Raw genomic sequence first — 19,885 nt, 5'->3', positions numbered from 1 at the left:
GCACTTAGATACTGTGTTGCTATACTTTTTTTTTTTTTTAACAAATTGAAGTTTTGTGGCAACCTGGTGTTGTCAGAAGATGGTTAGTATTTTTTGGCAGTACAAGATTTTAAAATTAAGCTCTGTACATTGTTTTTAAAGACATAATGCTATTGCACCTGTAATAGACTACAGTATAATGCAAACAACTTTTATATGCATAGGGAAGCCAAAAAATCACGTGACCCACTGTATTGTGATATTTGCTATATTGCGGTGGTCTGGAACCCAACCTGCCTGTACTCCCACCATGGCCAGTTTCAAGCTACAAACATCACTGAACCTTCACAGCACATCGCTGGTGCTGCTTCTGCCCCATCCAGGGATGCACACGTGACCCAGAGGCACCTGTCAGAGTCCTTAGGGCTCTCAGAGAAGACCATTTCTTTACCTTGGCATTGATAAAGAGATAGGATGTTATTCCGGGGCTTTCAGCAGCCATCTTGCCAGCCACAGGGAAAGAATTTCTTAGAGAGCAAGTGAGCAAAGGGACACTCATGATGTAACTTGAACTCCTGAATCCAGCTGTACCTGAAGCTGGTATATTCCTGAATGTTCCAGTTACACAAATCAATATTCCCCTTTCTTTGCCCAGGTAGTGTGAGTTGAGTTCCTGCCAGAAGAATGCCATGAATAATACAAATGGGCCACCCCTAGCCAATTAAATAGATTTGGTTTTTATCTTGGTGGTAGTGTTTTCACAGGCATATTCATCTGCTAAAACTCATTGAATTGTATACTTAAAGTGGATGCAGCTTACTGTAAGTAAATTATACCTCAATTAAGATGTTAAAAATTTTTTAAAGATTGGGGGGGGAGTGTGTATGTGTGGTGGGCAGGAGTGGCTTTCTCATATCTAATTCTGCCGGGCAAAGGCTCAGATAGGAACAGAAGATGAAACTAGAAGGATGGTTCCACTACTCACATCAACCAGTTCCTGCTTCCACCTGTGGTGTGATTTCTATCCACCCACCTGTTTACCATCTGGGACCTCTTGGCGAAGAAACGGATCAAGGAAGGGTGGAAGGAAACAGCCCTCTCGGAAATAGGAGAAGCACAGCTGACGCTGGGTGTTATCTCCCCCCGAAAGCCCTGGAAACCAGCCGAGTCACTGTGATCCTTCACCCAGTGACCACAGCCTTACAGAGCAGCAACGCTGACCAAAGCAAACGGGCAGCCCAGCGGAGCCTGGCCTGCTGTTCCTTTGAGAGGGAGTTGAAACAGGCCTGGTATGGACTCACCCTCCCTTTTCATCTCTGGGATGTGGGAGACGGTGGGCTCCAGGTTGCAAAGAAGGGGAAAGCCTGGGTCAGGCCTCGTGCTCAGATCCCACCGTTGGGTCCTGACGCGGGGCTGTGAGGCTGCTGTCCGCGCCTGGGAGCTTGGGACAACGCCTCATTTCCTACACTCGGAGCTGAGAAGTCATGTCCGTGGCAGCAGCTACTGCTACTTGTTTCCTGGGAGACATGTGAGTGCCCACCCTGTGCCCGGCTTTACAAGCACGAGCTGATTGCACTTTCCAAATCCTAGAGGCACGTTCTCTGACGATCGCCATTATATGGATGAGGAAGCCGATGCTCAGAGAGGTTAAGTAGCTTGCTGGGGTCACACAGCTAAGAAGAGACATTGCTGGGCCTCAAACTCAAGTCTGTCTGGTCCCAAACCTGGCTTTCATGCTGTACAGAGTGCAAACCAGAGTGAACGGTGTTTGTCTTTCTCACCTGCTGGCACCGAATTCATAATAAGCAGCCCCACATGAGGTGAGCTATCCAGGCATTCAAATGTCTGCCGCCAGTGCAGCGCACCCGGGGCACCATGGCCGGGGTAGAGTTTCCGTAGCCCTGGCACGGATACCCACTGCAGCCCACAGGAAGGTCCTGGGGAGATCGCTGGGGGCAGAGCTGGGCTTCCTAGCTGCCATGGGCCAGATCAGCCTGCGGCGGGCTCACGGCTCTGCAGGAGTGGCTGGGCGCTCCTGCTGTCCCTGGCTGTGGGCATCTCTCCAAGTGTGGCAGGAGCGCTATTCCAGGACAGGCCGAAGGACTTAGCCTAGTCTGCCCCAACATGTGCATCTCAGATGACCATGGGCCCCAGAGAGAGGGAGGGCAGAGCCAACGAGAGCTCCACAGCCATCCGGGGCTTCTGGCAGGATGGACACAGGTGTGGCCCGAGTGCTCGGTTCACACTGGTCACGCCCGTTTCTGGTCTCTTGACGCTCCCATTGGAATCACCTCCTTCCCCACTGCAGCCCTCATCTGCAGAGAGACTGCTCCAAGGAAAGGATTCTCTTGGGCTGCAATTTTGGCCAGGTTCCAGGGAGCTAGCTTAGTCTGATTGGGTGGTGAGGATGGACAGCCATGAGGGGGGAGGGGGAGGAGGTCATGGGAAGAAGCTGCAGGTGTGGAGGGAGGAGGAGGACGGGAGAAGAGGAGGGGATGGGTGCAAGGTGGCAAGGCGGTTGGGGGGTGGGATGTGGACAGAGAGGACAGGGAAAGATGGAGCGGAAAGGGGCCCTGAGGCCAGAAAAAGGGGAGGGGGCAGCGCGCTCCTCAGGGCTGGGGGAAGGAAAGCACCAGAGTAATCAGAGCAAAGAGGAAGCGCCGAGGGGAGTTATGAAGCTGTTATAAAACGGTTACTGATCAAAGCCCTTGGGCAGGAGGGGCCGAGGGGTCCCCAGATCAAGGGCGGAGTTGCCCCAGTTTGGGGATGAGTGCTGTCTGGGTGTGTCTGGCTGGCAGGAAGCTGGGCAGAGCCTGGGCAGCTGGGTTTGGGCTTCAACGTCTGTGGGGCACAGAGAGCAGCTGCAGGGCGCTAAGCCCCAGGGTCCCGAGGCTGACGTGGTAGCTAGACGTCTGAGGTGTTCTAATGATGGTGGCAATGAACTCTGCCTCTTACAAGCCATGTGACTCAAATAGCGCTTGGCACGCTCAGCCCTTAGCTCACATTGTGTCAGGTAATCGCCCAAGCCTCCTGCAGACAGGGAAGCGGGCTCTGAGCCCAGTCTCCTACCAGGTAACAAGTGGTGGGACCAGGGTTGGGCCCTGGGTTCCTCTGGGCATATCCCGCTCTGTCCATGGAGGGGGCAGGAGCCGAGGTGGGGGCTGCAGCTGCTGTGGGCAGTGGACCCCAGCCAGCTGGTCCCGTTGACCAGGACCCTCCTCCTCTCATGGGGCAGCAGGGCAAGGTGTTCTGAGCCACCGGGAAGGTGGAGAGGGAGTGTGCGAGTGTGTGAAAGTGGGAGTGAGTGTGTGTGGGTGGCTGTGAGCGTGCCACTGTGAGAGTGTGGGTGCGGGGCTGCCCTCTCTTCTGGGGCTGGGCCAGCCAGGAGACAGGAGCCCCTGTGGAGTCTGGCTGGGACAGGAAGTCGCTCACCCTCAGTGTATGCAGCAGCCCTCCTGGGCTGAGACAGGATGCTGTGGTCTCCACAGAAAAACGGGAACCGGGGAGGGAGCCGAGGGAGGCAGTGGCTGAGAGGGTGGGGTGGGAGATAGGCCTGGAGCAGGGTGGGGGAGACCAGGGGCTGGGATGCTGGAAAGGTGAAGACACTTTGGAAATGCTCCAAGACACTGGGGGGCGGGGGCGGTGCGCTTTGCCTTACATCCGCAGGGATGCACTGGGGGACAAGTGAAGTACGTGCCCACCTGGAACTTAATTGCCCCACCGTCAGCCTGGCCTCTCAATGCTTTCTTACCCCCTGGGTTGCTCTCCATGGGCCCTAACTGCCAACCCAGGGCCCCGGGGCCCCAGCCCTGGGAGTGCCCCTTCCTCAGGTATGTCAGCAGGAACCCTGCCCATCTTGGGGGATGTAGCTGGTGCTTCATGTCTGAGAAATCTTCCCACTTGTGGCACAAGGAGTTTCTCTCTTGTGGTGCAAGCTGCTCATTCCCAAGACCTTGGCTCCCCAACTCTGCTGGGGAGTCTTTCAATTCTCTTCACTCCTTGCAGCATCCTGTTGAATGTGGCAGGGCTGGGCTCACAGCTGACACCACTGCTAACGGTAAAAGTCATGAGTGTTTGGTGGATGGGGCTGGGAGGTGGCACGGGGGAGGCAGGAGAGATCCCACCCCTGCCCTGTCCCCAGAGGAGCCTCATGCCCATTTTTCTTTCAATACCATTTGTTAAGTTGGGGAGTTGGGAGAGTGAGACTAGCTTGGTTAAGGTTCACCCTGTTGCTTCATGTGTGGCCACCTTTCATACCGTAATCCCACATCTGGAAATGTGAGAATTTGAAGACAGTAATCTCCAAAAAATGAAAGACTTTTTCCATATGAAGATGTTCACAGCAGTGTTATTTATAACTGCAAAGAACTGGAAACCACCTATATATGCTAACATGGGAGAATGGCTAAATGAACAATGGTATTACCTACTGCATAAATATTAGATGGACATTTTGAAAGATAGTTTTGATGATTTTGTGGTCACATGGAAAAGCTTGGTAATAATGTGAGATGATCATGGCTACGTGAAACAAACAACAACCTTATACCCAAAATGTCTGCACAGGAGAAACAGTGAAAGAAAACACAGTGAGACGTTAATGGTTGACAGTGCTGGGGGGTGATTTGTAATTTCTCCTTTCTACTTTTCTATAACAAGCATGAGTACTTATATCAAGATTAATAATATTTAAAAAAATCTTTTTTCTTATCTTGAGAGTCTTTTTTTAAAATTTATAACACAGCACCAAAAAAAGACAAAGAAAAGAAAAAAGAAAAAGAAAACAAGCATGTTAACATTTTATATATTTCCTTCCAGTCCTTTCTCCACGCATATTTCCACGTCTATAAATAGACACTCAGTTGACTAGAAAAGAAAAATCCCAAGGAATTTTGGAGGCGTTCTCTGGACTTGGAGGTCTCAGTTCCCTGGAAGTTTCCTGCGGCTGTGGGAAGACTTAGGACATTGGCCCAGGCTTCTGAGGTGAGAGCTGCTCCCGGAGAGGAGTCTCAGGCCAGGGTGAGCCCACCACCCTCAACCTGAGAGCTACACCCGGCCCCACGAACCCGCTTGCTGATGGACCGCCCCCAGGCCCACCTTCTCCATTCTGGCCTCTAGGTCCTGGTCCTGCCCCCTCCACTGCCTTTCTAAGGACATCTAAGCAACCCATTCGCTAATTAATCCTGACCTTTCCAAAATCTGAAGTTTCTAACCAGTGGGAGACTTTCCCTTTTCAAGTGGTTTTAGCAGTTGTCAGCCACAGGTGGGGGGTTTCCATCTCAGTTCCACGGGTTGGCCAATCAGCGGCAGGTCTGGCCCCAGAGGTTTGGGGGGGCCCGGGCCTGCTGGGCCTCGCCCTGCCTCGCCCTGCTCAGGTGGGGACGTTGGCTCCAGGCCTCTGCCAAGGCCACCACCCCGGTCCCCTGGGAATCTGGTAGCAGGATTCAGGTGACTGCTGACTCATTCACCCCCGCAGACTGGGCCAGCTCACCCCTCCCAGGCCTGGGACCATCTCCACGCCCTTGATCTTGGGGAGAGTTGCTGCCTCCACTCTTCCTAGGAAATGCCGTGCACTCGGGGTGGGGAGGGGGGCAGGCGGAATGAGGGGGATGTGGAAGCCCTGTTCTGTGCAGCCTGCCCTCAGCATAGGACTCCGACTCCTCACCCTCGCCCCATCCCGTCCGGGCCACATCTGCCCGGTGAATAAGATCCTGTGATTCAGAACTTCGCTATCCCCCCAACATCCCTCCTCATACCCCTCCTCCTCCTTCTGCCCCCCACCCCCACTCCCAGCCTCTCGGTTGCTTTCTGATAACCACAGCTGGGTTTCTGTCTTGGTCAGAGGTGAACATGAACCAAGAGTCACCGGGTTCTGCCCTGAGCTGACTTTCTTTTTCAGCAGCCTGTTTCCACTTAGAAGGCAAAACAGGTCAGGCTAGCCAGGCCCTGCTTGCTGGGTCAGAATGAGGACAGGGTGGGGAGGCTGGGCTTGGCACCAGGGACCAGGGCAGGCATGGGAGCGGGGACACAGTGCCCAGGAACTGCCTTCTGCACTGCCCTCCAGAGCCTGGCACGTGGAGGAACTTGAGAGTACTTCTGTAGAAGAGATGTTCTTCCCCAAGGCCCGAGGGGACGTGGCACAGGATATGGCCGTGTTTTTATTTTTCAATGATGGGAATTATTTTGGTTCCATTCTCTAACAGCCTACATCCATCAAAAAAAAATCTGTTAATCACCCACTGGGTGCAGAATATATGGTTTGTTTTCAAAGGAAACCTCTGTCATCCCACTGCTCACCTCCAGCCCAGACTTGGAGCGATGCTGTCTCTCATGTCTTAGGCTCTTCGGGGGACGGAGGGATGCTCTGTAGACCCAGCCTCCCGTCTAGGCCTGGTGCATTGGAATTTAAGTGAAACTTCTTGGCAACATTTCCTTTGATCCATTAGACATTTATTTTAGATTGAGATTGTACATCTAATATCTCTGTGGGTGGTACGAAGGGGCCTCAGACACCAAGGTGTCCCAGAATCAATGGCAGAACCCACAAGGCGGCTGCTCACCCAGGACAAGGTGGTGACTTGGGGGGCAGAGGAAAGAGGCCTGAACCACCCTATGTGCTGTGATCTTCTGGTTTCAGGGACAGAAATGTCCTCACAGACTCCCGGGGTGGGGGGGGAGGGTGGTCCACTGGAAGGATAACTGCGGAACTAAAGCTGGGAGGGTCCTCAACTAGGCCACTGCAACCAGGGAGCACTGCCGTTTCTGCAGGACCAGCACCCCTCCCCTCCCCTGCTAGCAGCACCCCACTATCTCGTGAGAGGCTGTTCCCAGCATTTCCAAGACGCCACCTTCCTCTCCTGAGGGGTGGGCCCATGACTCAGAGCCTGCCTATCTGCCTATCAGAGTACCCATTCACACCTCTGACTGCAGTGACTGGCTTAGGCATAAGCACATGCCCCAAGCTGGCCAATCAGAGCCCTCCCAGGCATTTCCTGGTGGACAGGAGCTCTCCTTCCTGCCGGTGAGGACAGGTGAATTGGAAAAACGGCAAGTTTTAGGTTTCAGGTGACCCCCCCCCCCCAATCTACTCCTAGAGGAGACTTTATCTTGGAGAAAGATGGAGACCTGATGACATCATTTCACCTCGTAGATCTTGTTGTACGCGAAGCAGAAGCTGGCTCATCGTGAAGTTTTCAGATCAAAGCTCATAGGTTTTTGCCCCTTAAACTAGAATGAATTGGGTTTCTGGTACTGTTACATAAGAGAGAAAACCGTAGGGGTCATTGTTGCTGCTCCATCCTGCTGGGTATGGCTTGGGTGTCCTCAGTGGAACCAATGCAAATTGATCTGTTAACTAGACCTCGTCACAAAGGCTTGACCCAAATTTTTTCTGTGTCCTCATGGCCCCCCAGTCCCCAACACACACACACAAGCTTCTCTTTGACTGCAGTGTGGTAGGCAGAATAAGGGCCCTCCAAAGATGTCCACATCCCAGCCCCCAGAACCTATGACTCTGTGCCATCATGTGGCAAAAGGAATTTTGCAGATGTGATTAGAGTTAAGGACCTCGAGTCAGGGAGGTTATCCTGGATTATTCTGATGGGCCCCCAGCAATCTCAAGGATCTTTATCAGAGGGAAGCAAGAGGGTCAGAGTCAGAGAACGAGATGTGACAATAGGAACAGAGGCTGGAGCAAATTGAGGAAGAGGCCACGAGGCCAGGAATGCAGGTGCCCTTAGAAGCTGGGAAAGGCAAGGCAACGGATTCTCCCCTAGTTCTCCAGAAGGAACAGCCCTCCTGACACCTTGCTTTTAGACCTGTATGTAGTCTACTGGGTAAGCCATATCAAAATACCACAGTCTAGGTGGTTTAAATGACAGAAATTTATTTTCTCACAATTCTGGTGGCTGGAAGTCCAAGATCAAGGTGCCAGAAAATTTGATTTGGGGGACTTCCCTGGTGGTCCAGTGGTAAAGAATCTGTCCTGCCATGCAGGGGATGCAGGTTTGATCCCTGTTTGGGGAACTAAGATCCCACACGCCACGGGGCAACTAAGCCCGAGTGCCGCAACTACTGAGCCCATGCACCTCAGCTGGAGAGCCTGTGTGCTGCAAACTACAGAGCCCATGCGCCCTGGAGCCCATGCCCTGGAGCCCACACGCCACAACTAGAGAGAAGCCTGTGTGATGCAGTGAAAATCCCACTTGCCGCAATGAAGACCTGGAGCAGCCAAAAATAAAAATAAATAGATAAATAAATTTAAAAAAAGGAAAAGAGAATTTGATTTTTGGTGAGGGCTCTCTTCCCAGCTTGTAGATGACTGCCTTCTTGCTGTGCCCTCACCTGACCTTTTTTCTGTGCTTAAGGAGAAAGAGTGCGAGAGCTCTCTGGTGTCTCTTCCTTTTCTTATAAGGACACCAGTCCTGGGACTTCCCTGGTGGTCCAGTGGTTAGGACTCTGCGCTTTCATTGCCAAGGGCCCAGGTTCAATCCCTGGTCGGGGAACTAAGATCTCTCAAGTCGTGCAGCATGCAGCTGGAAAAAAAGGACACCAGTCCTATCGGATTAGGGCCCCACCCTTATGACCTCATTTAACTTTATCTCCTTAAAGACCCTCTCTCTAAATACAGTCACATTGGTGGTTAGGGCTTCAATATATGAATTTGGGAGGAGGAACACAATTAATCTCTGACACTCAGCGAGACTGATGTTAGACTTCCGACCTCCAGAACTACAAGAGAATAAACTTCTGTTGTTTTAAGTGACTAAATTTGTGGTAATTTGTTACAGCAGCAGTAGGAAACTAATACATGCAGCCAGCAATGCTCTGTCTCTGTCTCTCCCCTTCACATCTTCCCATGTGCTGTGCCTTCTGCCTGGCACTCGTAGCTGGCTGACTTCTTCCAGTGCTTCCTGATTCAGCTTAGGGGTCTACAAAGTTTTCCTTGGCTCCGTATAACTATCCGTTTATATATCTGTCCCCTGGCTAGGCAGAAAACTCCCATCTCCTGTTCCTCCATTCAGCAGGTGTATATTGAACACCTACAATGGGTTCTGCAAAACCCAACATTCTTGTCCCCGTGGAGCTTTTGTTCCAGCAGGGGAGCAAGGGCAGGGTCTCCTCCCCTCTCAGCTGTGTATCCCTGGCAGTGTCAGGCACATGGTGGACTCCATAGCTCTTAAATTAATCAGAGACACCGTGGGTGAGTCTGAAAGGAGTCCACTGTTCCAGGCCTTGCCCTCACATAAATCCCTATGGCCAGGACTTCCCTGGTGGTGCAATGGTTAAGAATCCACCTGCCAATGCAGGGGACACGGATTTGAGCCCTGGCCCAGGAAGATCCCACATGCTGCGGAGCAACTAAGCCCATGTGCCACAACTACTGAGCCCTCATACTGCAGCTACTGAAGCCTGCGCACCTAGAGCCTGTGCTCTGCAACAGGAGAAGCCACCTCAGTGAGAAGCCCGCGCATGGCAACAAAGAGTAGCCCCCGCTCACAGTAATGGAGAAATTTAGTGTGCAGCGATGAAGACCCAACACAGCCAATAAATAAATAAATAAAATCCCTGTGACTGCCAATCTGGAAAATGCCCAGACTTCAAGACTCAAGGCTGGCAGATCCTTCCGAGTGGGTTTTGCTGGCTCCTCCCACTTCTCGTTGCTCAGCCAGCAGTGTCCAAGGCCAACTCTGGGGCTCAGGACACATGTAGCCCACTCATCAGTCTGTGCCCTCAAGGTGTCCACTCTGAGCTGGGCTCTCTCTGCCCCTGCTTTCCCAAGCCCGACGGTTCTCATCATGGGGGCGATTCTTCCCTCCTCTCCCCCGCCCCCTGCCCCAGGGACATCTGGCAAGGACTGGAGGCACTTTCGGTTGTGGTCATAATTCTGGGTGGGGAGGGGTGCTAGGGCATCTGGTGGGCCTCTGATGCACAGGACAGCTCCCTTCCAAAACAACGAAGAAATGACCAGCCCCAAATTTCAGTAGTCCTGAGCTTGAGGAACCCTGAGGCCTGACCCCACGCTTTTGAACTATTCAATATTTCGGGGTTTCAGCATTTGGATTATGAGATTTGACCCTTCTTTTTAAAAGTAGGTGGGCTAAGCTCTCCTGTATTGTGTTATGGAAAGGAAAAATCTGCCACTGTTATCTTCTTTTGAAAGCCTCCTGTGATGAAGTTTGTTCTAGTGAATTCTACGTGCTGAGGCTGTGCTGTCTGGGGGTCACACCAGAAAGAGAGAAGTGTGTTCTGGATTCCTGATGCAACAGTAAACCCCCCAAACACACCTGTGGTTCAGTCCCTGCTCACGTCAGCCCCGCTGAGAGACAGGTGCATGTCAGATGTCACCTTGGCATCACACTGTCCTGGGCACAAGCCCTTGCCCTGTGGCCTCTGAGCCCCAGCTTCCTGATTTGTGAACCAGGGAGAGTAAATCCTATCCTAGAACGCTGTAGGGGAATGAGCTGTGCATTCACTGGATTGTTGGAGCCGGTTTATACCGGCTCATGTGAATGGAATGGTCAGTTTTCGGGAATTTCGTGAGCCAGTGGTTAAATATGGCCATCATTATGATTCAGTTGCACAAACTTAGAATTCAATAAATTATATTAAAAACAAAGCAAATACTCAAAACTCATCACTTCCTCATTATTTTTACTACATTTTACTATTGTCTATGCTCTGAGGGTTATTTATGTCTGTCGCATCTTCGCAGTGGAAATACTGTACAACAGCGGCTGCTGTGTGTCTCTTCTCGACTCCACGGTCAGTGACGCCACCTTGGCGGCTTGGAATCGGCCATGCTGGAAGACTTACACCAGGGAAGTTGGTAAACACTATTAGCCAGGGCTTGTTTTGTTGTTTTGTTGATTTTCTAGGTTTAAGAAAGCGGTGGAAGGAATCTGTCTGCCAATGCAGGGGACACGGGTTCCATCCCTGGGCCGGGAGGATCCCATATGCTGCAGAGCAGCTAAGCCCGTGCACCACAACTACTGGTCCTGCCCTATAGAGCCCGCATGCCATAACTACTGAACCTGCATGCCACAACGACTGAGTCTGTGTGCTGCAACTACTGAAGCCCACACGCCACAACTACTGATCCCTGCGTGCCTAGAGCCCGTCCCCCACAACAAGAGAAGCCACAGCAATGAGAAACGCGTGCACTGCAGTGAAGACCCAACGCAGACAAAAAAAAAAGTTATGGAGAAAATGCTACTAATGTAGGTTAAACTTGAAAGTGAGTCTTGTCTCTGGTCATTGCATTGTGAATAGCACAAAAAAATCAAGAACACATTCTTCCCGTGTTCAAACACTGTGTGTGATGCAATTCAACAAGGAAGTAGATGTACATCTTCACTGTTTCACTCTTCCTCATGTGTTAAATAAATGGAAATATTAATCAACCTTCATGTCAGAATGGCACTCGCTCTTCAATGACACGAGTAATTTCTTTTGTTGAGGTGGGTAGTAATCAAGTGTTTATTTGTAGTAAAGTTTACACTAAACTTATGTACATATGTTTATGGGCACACCTCCCCCCAGAGAGCTGGTTGTTAAACATTTACCAGCACAGCACGGAATGCGAGCGTGGATGTCAAAATTCTTTACGCAGAGACAGTGTTGCATCCACAGTGCCAGTTCAGCCGATGGCCCTGCAGCCAGAGCCCTGAGGGAAGGTGACATATGTCTGAGCCGAGGTGGGGACTGGTTTTTGTGACCAGGGCCTGCAGGGTCCTCTCCCTGCCCATTAAGGCACGTTGCCTGGGCATCTTTGTGGCTTCCCGGCACACACGCAGGCTGTGTCCTGGGTGCAGGTGAGGCATCTGAGAAGCCAAGGTGGGAGCCTCCTGGTTTGGGCGAGTCCAGTGCCCACCCATCCTGGGAGATGGCCCAGAGACCCCGCGGTGAACCTGGGCTGAGCTGGTGGGTAGGCAGGATGTGGGCCAAGGTGACCTTTGGGGATGGAGTGGAGGGGGTGACCTCGAGGGGCACACTCAGGATGAGTCCAGCCCAGCAGGCACAATATTGGGCACCAGGCCCTTCACACTGAGTCATTCATTTATTCAAACACCATTCAGGAAACATCCTGTCTGTGCTGGCCCTGGGCTGGGTGCTAGTCATCCAGCTCATTTATCTTTCTCTCTCCTGGGGAGACAGTGTTCCAGGCAGAAGGGACAGGCCCTGGCAGCTCTAGAGCATGGCTGGAATTGGTGGGGGGGTGGCAGCATGTGCAGGGCTAGATGGAGAAGAAATGTCATGGTGACCGTTGTAAATAGCAAGCTCTAAGCTAGGCTCACATGTCACTCTTTTACTGGTAAAGCTCATAAGCAAATGTCGATTGACAAAACCATCAGGAGACAGGAAGCTCACATCTGAACTTCTAGGCAGCAGGAAGGAAAGGTTCTCAAATGTCTGAGAATCTGCGTGAGCATCATTCTGAGAGGGTAAGCCAGGTGGGAGTTTCGAAGCCTTCAAGGACCCCCACCTGACCAGGCAGAAGCTAAAAGCACATCCCCCGTGGCAGGACCAGTCTGCCTGGGAGGATGATGGGTGCAGTGGGTCCTTGGCTAAGATCACGCACCTCCTGCCTGGAGGGACTGATGCCAGGGGACTGGCGAGGTCAGCAGGTGGCCGAGCGAGCATCTCAGACTTTATATAAAAGGCCCGAAGGTGGGAGGAGGGATAAATTGGGAGTATGGGATTAACAGATGCACACTACCGCATATAAAATAGATAAACGGCAAGGATTTATTGTATAACACAGGGAACTATATTCAATATCTTGTAATAAACTATAACGGAAAAGAATTGCGAAAAAGACTATAGATATATACATATATATATGTATCACTGAATCACTTTGCTGTACACCTGAAACTAACACAATATTGTAAATCGACTAGATTTTAATTGGAAACAAATAAATAAATATATAAATAGCAGGGCCAAAGGTGAATCTTCCTGGGATATTTCATCCAAAACCCCTTCCCATACCCGCCCCTGCTGGGAACCCCCACATTGCTCTGCAACCCCTCCTCTAAGAGAGCCAGATTTAGCAAGTGAAATGACTCCCAGTTAAATTAGAATTTCAGATACACAACAAATAACAAAAAAAAATTTATTTATTTTTGTTTATTGGTTGTGTTGGGTCTTTGGGGCTATGCGTGGGCTTTTTCTAGTTGTGGTTAGCAGGGGCTACTCTTTGCTGCAGTGCACAGGCTTCTCATTTTGGTGACTTCTCTTGTGCAACACGGGCTCTAGGCATGCAGGCTTCAGTAGTTGTGGCACATGGGCTCAGTAGTTGTGGCTTTCAGGCTCTGGAGCGCAGGCACAGTAAGGCACAGTAATTGTGGCACATGGGCTTAGTTGCTCTGCAGCATGTGGGATCTTCCTGGGCCAGGGATCGAACCCGTGTCCCCTGCATTGGCAGATGAATTCTTAAGCGCTGTGCCACCAAGGAAGTCCCCACAACAAATAACATTTTAGTCTAAGTACATCCCTTGCAATGTTTGGCAACTCTATGTCACCCGCACCTACCGGAACCGGCCCCCGGGTCCTCTTCCCCACCCACCTCTGGGTGGGGTGGCTACCGAGCAAGGTGGTCAGATCCAGACATGAGGAGGAGCCCAGGAGCTGGAGGACGCAGAGAAGCAAGGTGTCAGGCTGGACCTCTGAGGGAAGACCTGGACCCGAACCAGGATCGGGTCTGAAACTTCTTAACTCCCACCTGCTATAGGGCAGGCAGGCAGCTGGCTTCTCTGAGCCTGTGTTATCCCATCTATCAAATCAGGATACTAATACGACACAATAGGTGGTTGCGAAGGTTACAGGGGATGGTGGGCGCTGGGCACAGTGCCTGGTGTATACTGAGTTCTCAGTAAATAGTAGCCATGACCATATACTTACCCATTATTATCTATATTAAATTAATTATTTGCCACAATAAAAATGATTATTACTATAAATCAGTCTCTTGTTTGCCTGCTGTTCTGTTGTCAGCATCTAGAATGATGCCTGGAACAAGGTAGGTGCTCAGTAATTACTTGCTGAGTGACTAAATAGTGGGGGAAAGGTCTTTGCCTCCAGGTAGCTGGGAAGGGCCCAGGCAAGCAGTATGATCCCTGAGGTTGGCCCAGCCCGCCCCCAGCTGATCAAGCCACCCAGCATTGCCCTGGCAATAAAAAACCAAGACACGTGGGAATGTAGAAAATCCTGGCTGAAATGTGTGGCTTTGTTTCCACTGAGTTCTGGGAGATCAAACCTGCAACAGGAGTCAGGTGGCCTCTGGGTGCGTCTCAGAATCCTGGCTCCCATCGAGGGCCCTGTGGGGTTGAAGGATGGCACGGGCCCAGCCCCACCTGTCCCTCCCAGCCGATGGAGAGGCACCTGGGAAAACAGATGCGGGATGGGTAGCCACACAGTTTCTGTTCTAGACGTCCCTCTGTCTGTCCTCATCAGGCCCCAGCTCTCCAGCGTCCAGCCTGCCTGCCTAGCGTTGCTGAAGGACACAGCATCCCACGGCCCGTGCCTGAGGTCAGAGTTCCGGTTTCACGGTTATTTGGGCAGAGGCACTTTCAAATTCCTGGGACTCTAAATAAGCTGCCCTACAAGCCCCAAACTTGGCCGGTCTGAACTGAGCTCTGACCTTCTCCCACTCTGAATCTGCACCTCCCGGGTCTCCGCCCCTGACAGTGGCACCTCCATTGTCCTGGATCTTATGTCAGAAACCAGGTCTCTCGATCTTTCCGCACCCTCTCTCCCCACATACAAGCCAGCACCCAGCCCTGTGAATTCCACCTCCCAGGTAGCTCCTGCTTCTCTCCACACCCACCGCCAGCATCCCTGTGCCGCCATCCTGCTGCTTCCTGCCCGCCACGTCCTAAGATTCCCAGCTCCCAACCTGTTCTCCTTGCAGCCACCCCTGAGTGCTGGCCTCTGCCAGGCTGCCCTCTGCCAGGCTGCCCTCTGTCCTGTGCACCTTCTCCCTGCTTTTCTCAGCTAATTCCCACTGAGCCTGCAGGTACCTGCCTCCTCAGCGAAGACCTAAATATTCAAACTGATCACAGACACAAGGACCCTCACTTCTGAATATTTAAACACGCACCGTCTAAGATCAAGGCCAGTCTCCTGCATGACCCAAATTCCATTTTCATGCCCAGGGATTTAACTTTGATGCAGGAATATTATCTAATATGAGATCCATAATTCGATTCTCCAATAGTCCCTAAAGTTAGTGACTGGCCTAATTTGCCTTAATCCAGGATCCAAGAATTATACATGGCGTCTGGTCGCAGGTCCTTTTCACCTTCGTCATCCCTCTGGCAGCACCCAAACATGCCCATCGAAGCCCTCATCCTTCTCTACAGAGTGACTTCTTCAACCATCTTCTTTGCCAGCTCTCTGAGGGCAGGGCCGAGACTGTCTTGGGTTTGGTTGTGTTCCCTGGAGTTCCTCACATATAGAAAGCAGGCAATCAATATTTTTTGAGGTTGAATCTGGAGACCACAGTTAATTCTGTGTGCTCACAACTGTCCTTTCCTTTCCTGGTAAAATCTGTACCCTGTAAAGGGGGCGCAGTTGAGGAAACACCGTGAATTCAAACTGTCAGTCTAAACCGTGAAAAGTGTGAACCTTGACAACAACAAGCGCAGCTTGTCTCTGCCCGGTGGGTGGTGTCCGTCTGAGACATGATATTGTCCTTTTATAGCAAAGAGGGAGGCAAGGGACACCCAGGCAGCGGTGTGGGGGGAAGGGCACGGTCAAAATTGAGCATCTTTCTGGGTCTTCCTGAGTCTGGGGCCTCCCAGTGTCTCCCATCCCTCTGTACCCAGGTTCACGAATTCCCAGAAGGTCTGGGCAGTTCTGGGTACGTGAAAGTGTGAATCTGGGACGTAGCACGTGCTGCCTGGATCACCAGCTCACTGGGGTCATTCACTTTCCAAGACCCTCTCACTGGCAAGAAGAAGAGTTACACACTGGCTGCGATAACAATGGCCTGGCCTGGATCTTTGGAGGGGCAGGAAGGCCCAAACAGCCCTGCGAGACGGAGAGGTCATTCAGAGTCACCAATATTTATTGACACAGCCATGACTGTTCCTGGGACAGCTGTGAATCAGAGGAACTGCCGGGAATAGCACTCAAAGGCCAGACTCACACTGTCTGACCAGCTGCCTGCCGGCGTCTCCCCCGTCCCCACCCCCAGCAGCGGGGCAGGAACCTCGCTGGGGCCAGTCCTGCCCCTGCTCGGGCACTGTGGGTGCGGGGAGGGTGGGGCCAGGGGGCACAGCGGGCTACCTACTTCTTTTCTTTGTTCAACACATGTATATTGAGCTCCTACTATATGCCAGGCAAAGTTCTGAGCACTGGATTTGGCTACTCGGGCTACATTTCTTGAGCACCTACTGTGTGCTCACATTGTCTGACTACAGGGTTCCGAATATTTGTCCTTCATTTTTATGAACAACTATTATGTGTGTGCCAGGTGTGGTCTTAGAATGCTTGCTTGGGACAACCCAAGGCAATAAAGAAATCCCAGAACCAGGCCCTGCCCTTATCTCTTTGGGTCCTGGCAGGGATGCCCTGGGCGGGAGAGAGCCGTTTTCTCTCAGCCCAACAGGGCTCTCTGCTCCCCAAAGTCAGCCCCTCAAGGAGGTGGCAAGAGAGGGAGGCCCAGCTCCAGCCTAGGGCATCCAGGCCTGGCCGCTCACAGGCCATGCAGCAGGCTGGCCTCGGCTCCCACTGGCTCCTGGGGTGCCCCCCCATCAGGGTGGGCCCCGTTACTGGGAGACACCGGTACAAAACAGTGCTGGCCATTCTGTAAACCTGGCGTCGCCCCCAGCCCCGAGGGCTGCTGCAAGGAGCCCAATCCCCTAATTAGAACCGGCCGGCTTGGCCCGCGCCCGGCCCAGGCCCGAGCTGACTTCAGTGGCCGTAAAACTTGCAAACTCTTTCCTGTGGGCTCCCCCGGGATGCAGCCTGCGGGAGCATGGGAGGCGAGTCACTTCCCCTGGCTGCCGGCCGGGCAGGTGCAGCTGCGGCCTCCGGCCTCCTGGACGGCAGAGGCTCCAGGGTGCGGGGCCTCGCACTGGCTCGCGCCTCCCAGGGCCTGGCACACTGTGGGCACTGGGAAGGGGTGGCTGAACAAATGAGCCCCGGCCCCCTCACCCCTGCAGAGGCCTCTCTCCAGCATCCTCACCTCTTCCTGCGGACCCAGTCTACCCGTTGGGAGAGGCCCAGCTCGGGGGCGCTTCTCGGGTGGTTTGCAGGAGGCTTCTCCAGGCTTCTGTGCAGGCATAACGTGATGCCTTTATGCCACCTGTCTGCCGGGAATTCCTCTAGGATGGGGACTGGTTTTGTCTGTCTCCACATCTCACCACCAACCACGGAGAGAGCAGGGTTCCGGGACATTTGTTGGCGGGTGAATTGGAGGCTCAGCTGCTGGTCCCCAAACCTCTCTTGGGTCCTGGCAGGAAAGACCCCACCCCTCTCCTCCAGGGGCAGAGACAGCAGAGCCAAACCCCTTCTCCCTACAGACCCCCAGAGGCTGGCATGGCCTGGGCCACGGGTGTCTCCAGCCAGGTGGACCGGGCTGATTCCAGCTCATAAGCCAACTCCTGGCCAAGCCTGGGCTGAGGTTTTCACTTGGAGACGATCCCCATGGTTGGGCTGGCTGGGGACCCAGCTCGGAATCTCTGACTAATCCCAGCGGCCCGGCCTCTGGTCCCCGGTACGAGGCAGCAGCTGGCACGATACTCCCCCCCCGCCAGGTTCCCCTCAGCCCTGCCCGTGCGCGAGGAGGCCGGGACGGGGCTGCGCGCGGCATCCTGGGGTCTTCTGGGTCCCCTTTGCCCCCGAAAGCCCACGTCAGTTTGCGGTGAGCCACGGCCCCCCACGGTCCCAGCCCCGAGAACTGCCTGCAGGGGCTTCCAGCAGCCCCAGGCTGGCTGCATGTTTTCTGGAAAGACGGCCGCTCTTATCTGAGCTCTGGGGGTGTTCGTCCACCCCAGAGGCAGTGGGGTCCCCTGGGGTGAGGCCAGAGGGAAGGGCTGTCAGCAGAGACAAGGACTTCAAAGGGCTCCTCTGGGCTCCCCGCTTGGGCCTCCAGTTGCAGGATGGGCTGAGCAGCCAGCCCAGCAGCTGGCAAAACAGGGCTCTGCTTGCTCGAAGGACCAAATGGCAAACAAGGATGGGGCCCAGAGGCAGCCTGCGGATCGGAGTGACAGCGGGATCCTCCCAGGGAGTGGGGCTTGAGGGCGGCTCCGGTTACAGGCCCAGGCAGGGGCTCCGCCAGCGTCTCCCTGGGGCAGGGCTGGGGAGGGGCGGGGGGTGGGGGGGGAACCCAGGCGGGTCCTCAGTCATCTCTTCCGGGGGGCAGGCAAGCCCGCTCTTGCTGATTATTTACTCTCTAATTTGTGAGGGACCCCACTGGGGCAAGGCAAGGGGTCGAGAGACTGTGGTGATGCTGAGGAGGAGGGGAGGCTGGCGTTTACTGCCCCCACGCCCCAGCTGACTCTGCCTGCCCGGCTTGGTGCCGGATTGCTGGATGTTAGGGGTAGAATGAAGGAGGAGAAGCCCACAGGGTGGGAGAGATCCGGGGGATGTGAGTCCAGGCTGTGGGCTGCCCTGGGATCTGCTGGGAATGGGGAGGCCTGCCCCCTGTCCTTGTGGGTGGGGCCTGACAGTGTGTCCAGAGAATGAGGTCTTTGGTGGGCCACGTCCCTGGAAAGGAGGGAGGGGTGGAGGAGAGGAAGTGGTGAATAGGCTGAAGCTGCAGCTGGACCCTCTTCCCAGCCTCTTCCCAGCTTCCCTGGCTGGCTCCAGACCCCCTCTCCTCCTGTCCCCACGGTGATCCTAGCAGGGGCTGTGAAACGCCGCCCCCCAGCCACCTGCCTCCTGGTGTCAAACGTTCCCGTGTGACTCAGGAGGGTGGAGAAGCAGCCTGGAAGCATCTCAGCATCCTCTCCCACCCCCTCCCCGGCTGCAGTCCAGAATTCCCCACCTTTCCTACGGGACCCGGATGGCCTGCCTGGCTCTTGGGTCCTGCAGAGCACATGGGATTTGAACCCTGCTTCCACTCAGGAAAAACCTGGTACATTCCACTCAGGAAAAACCTGGCTTGTCCAAGGGTGTGGCCGGCTGGCTTTGGCCAGGGGCCCTGTGCCAGCTGAGCAGCCGCCGCGGTGCCCGAGCTCGTCCACCCCAAACAAGGGCGCTGCTCGGCCTCACTGACTTCACTGAAGAGTCCTTTAAATCTCTCCGGCTGCTGGTCACTGAGGGCTGAACAGGAGATTCTGGGCTCTGGAGTCCATCCCAGGGGACAAGCCTGCTGGGTCCAGGAGAGCGTCCAGCCCCCAGCCCCACAGGACCTGTTCCTCCCCAGGAAAGAAATGGCAGGGCCCTGCCCCAGCCTGGGGACGTAAGCTGTGGAGGCCTCCGCCCCCTGGAGTCCAGCTTGACAGGACCCGGCCTGGGGGGTGGGGTGGGGCTGGGCTTTCACAGAGTGGCCCGAGGGTGGCAGAAAGCAGCAGGGCACCAGCCACGGCCCCGACGCCCTCTTGGGGGGCCCTCTCCCTTCCTTCCCTTCCTGGGGTTCGCGGAGACCAGGACGCTTCAGCAGGGCCCAGCCCTTGTCCACAAACACTGCTGCTGTGGCCCTAATGGCCGAGTGGGGGCCGCCAGGGTCCTGCTGAGTGTGTGAGCCCATCCCGGAGGTGCCAGCTTGGGGAAGAGTGACCATTTCGAAATCCACACCCCTCTCCTCATAAATCACTCACTGTTTTTCTTTTTTCGGCGTCGTGAAGCTCTTTATTGGGTTTGGAATTCTGCCCTGAGTGCACGTAGGTGGGTCTGAGAAAGTGCAGGGAGCAACTGGGTTCCTCCCTCCTTCCAGAGGGTCCTTCCCCACCGG

General features: G+C 53.9%; 1 long non-coding RNA gene across 1 annotated transcript; it reads right to left on the bottom strand.

Moving 5' to 3' along the window:
* Positions 1-13,334: 13,334 nt before the first annotated feature.
* LOC130832713 (uncharacterized) lies at positions 13,335-19,885 on the bottom strand. Its single transcript, XR_009048386.1, has 3 exons — positions 19,752-19,885; positions 13,516-13,611; positions 13,335-13,396 (listed from the first exon to the last, which is right to left on the bottom strand). It is a non-coding gene; the product is annotated as an uncharacterized LOC130832713 (long non-coding RNA).

The sequence above is a fragment of the Hippopotamus amphibius genome, chromosome 1 (genome assembly GCF_030028045.1).
Source record: "Hippopotamus amphibius kiboko isolate mHipAmp2 chromosome 1, mHipAmp2.hap2, whole genome shotgun sequence".
Classification (NCBI taxonomy): Eukaryota; Metazoa; Chordata; class Mammalia; order Artiodactyla; family Hippopotamidae; genus Hippopotamus; species Hippopotamus amphibius.
The sequence above is the reverse complement of the archived record's forward strand: the minus strand, read 5'-3'. Positions and strand labels throughout refer to the sequence as shown.